Below are 2,750 nucleotides of genomic sequence, written 5' to 3'. Positions count from 1 at the left end.
CGTGTTTAGGAACGAGGTTTCCATTGGAGGTGGGGGGAAGTCCCTAAAGCTTCACAAATCATGGGGTGGAGCGTGGCTGGAGGAACGGAGAAGAGCGTGGTCACTGGTACCAGTCCGGCCTTGGCCACGCAGAAGGCAGGATGCGACCTCTGGTCTGGGGATTTGTGGTCACCCCTTGGCTGTTTATTTTCCATAGGTGTTATGTTACCGTGGGGAGAAGTGTCAAGGGTCCTTCCCAAATGGATTTGGGTCTAAGTTGCTCCCCTTCCATCGCTGGAGCTCCAAACTATTCAAACGGGATTATCTATTCCAGAGCAGAGCCCGTCCCAAACAGCTTCCAGCCTTGCAAGGCTCCAAAAAACTTGAGTTTACCGCAAAAACTTTGCAAACTATTCTTCCAAAGACTGAAAACTTGCTCGTGCGTTAGGAAAAACAATCACCTACCGATACCTGGTGCTTCTGGGTGGCCCAGAAGCAAACCTTTCTCCAATTTTTAGGTTTCCCGGTGCCCAGAATTCACTGGCAGAAGCCATTATAGATAGTGCCGCTGTTTTAAAAACTTAGGGCTTGGATATTTTGTAGTTAAGAAGGGTGGAAAGTAATTTGGTGAAAAAAGAGTGTGGCCGCTCTTCGGCAACAACCGCTCATCGGAGAAGAGGTTAATGCAGTTCTTAACACGGCAGATCTAATATCAAATGTCCCCGATGTGAAGTTTTAGCGAAGAAAAGAAAAATAAAATGGGTCACTTCTTGAAATATGAGCTTGCTTATCGGTTCAGGCAACGTCATTCAAGGTTTTGTGGTTTTTTTTTTCCAGCGTGTGATGTCGGCCCGGGGCTGGGAACATCTCCTGCTCCTTGCCGTGCCCATCTCTAGTTGCCTTGAAATGCCCAAATGGGTGTTCGGTGGGAGAAATCGGGTCAGGAATTGTCCTTCTAGGTAAAAGTAGTTGAATTAGAGCTTGATTTTGGTCTGCTTCAGTGTTGTATATAAACCCCGATAAGGTTGAGGACTTATGTGGAGGGTGAGCATGACCTGCGCAAGAGCAAGAACCTCAAACACCCCCTTAAGCTGCGCTCCTGGACTTAAACTCGCTCCTGGACTTAAACTTGTATTCCCTTATGAGTCGTGTCTTTGGAGGAGAATGCCAAGAAAACGGGTAAATTTGGAAAGCTTAAAAATCCCCGACCCAGCAACCTGTTGTGTAACCAAAGCATGCCCAGCGGATCACGTGGAGATGGCGATCGGTGAACGGCTTTTTATATTTAAATCCAAGCCTGAAGTCTCTTAGTTACGCTCCCAAGCTCACGGAAACAATTCGCCATGAGTCGAAACCCTCCTTGTTTTTGCTTCCAGCCCGAAACGACGCTTTCCGGGCGCTCTTGGTTTCGTGCTGAAAGTTATCTGTCACAAACGATTTAAGAACGAAGCGGCGCCCGTTGCTTTGCAATATTTATTTAACTCTTGCTCTGGGTACGGCTGCGGAGAAGCAGCTGAGCAAACAGTGAAGTGGGTTTTGAGATGAGGAAGGATGCGAATATGTAGCCGGGAGGATTTTAGCCTGGTTTTGGTGTGGTTTTTTGGGTTTTTTTTTAAGCCCACTTGTCCCCGTATCTCTTCAAATCCCTCGGGAGATGTGCGAGAGGTCTTTGTGGCCGTGCTAAAGCCTTGCCCGCTGCTCCCAGGCTGGAGCGAGGAGCTGCCTTAAGGGCACCTGCTTAGGATTAACGTCCTCTGCTCGTGTTTTATGCTAATTCCCTAATTTACAGAGGGTTTTAAGCAACATTAAAGGCCGTTGGTAAGTTATAACGGCAGGAGGATTTCATGAAAAGTCAGCGATAGCACCACACCGAACCCGGTGGCTCCGTGTCACGGTGCTGGTAACCCCCGTGCCGTGGGAGCAGCGATGCTGCTCGTGGCTCCGACCGATGTCGTAGCTCAACATCTGCAGGCAAACCGCTTCCTGCTTCCTTCCTCTCCACTTCCAGACACGTGAACTGCCAGAAAGTCTCCGCCGGCGTTGCAAGATGCCTCTCGAGCTGTTAAGAGCTAAGAATATCGGTAGACCCTTAACCGAAACCCTCCGTCGTGGCAGGGGGGAAGGCAGCTGAGAGCTCAGGCAGGGAGAAATCCCCTTTTTTGGGGAGCAGTTTTGTGAACCGTTTTCCGCGCTGGTTTGCGGTTCGTGGTTTCTAACCGGGCTGCAACGGGAAATGAAGACGGGAGGATTCGGCTCCGGGTGGCGGGAGATTGATTCGATGAACACGGTCGTTTCTTTTCCTTTCTTGGGCTTGTAATCAAATCGTTGCAAGACCTGAGCGTCTCTGTCTTCGCGGGGTGGAGTTTCCTTTCCCAGAGCTGCTCGGAGGTGGGATGCGGAGAAGAAACGAAGAGCGGAGTTAGGAAAAGGGCTGTGGATTTAACACACGCTCGCTCTGCTCATCGTCGAAGTGAGAGCGCCGCGTTGGCTTTTGCCGGTCTCGTACCTTTGGCTGCTTGTTTAAAAACCAGAAAAACCCTCTTTAAGCAAAACTGAGTGTCAAAGGGAGGAAGTAGGGGTGTTTGGGTCTGCGGCGAGAACTTGAACTTGGCTGTGCTGGTTGTTTAAATGGGAACGTTTGTGGCAAAAGCAGGATGTTTTGAGATACTAAGGGGGATCTCAGAGGTTACCTGTTCCCTCCCGCCGCTTACAAGCAAGTTCACGGTACCTGAACCAACCTGAACTTGGCTGCTCCGGGATCTGACCGAGAT

The sequence above is a fragment of the Cariama cristata genome, unplaced genomic scaffold, assembly GCF_000690535.1.
Source record: "Cariama cristata isolate BGI_N322 unplaced genomic scaffold, ASM69053v1 scaffold10824, whole genome shotgun sequence".
Lineage (NCBI taxonomy): Eukaryota > Metazoa > Chordata > Aves > Cariamiformes > Cariamidae > Cariama > Cariama cristata.
This window is presented reverse-complemented; position numbering follows the sequence as displayed.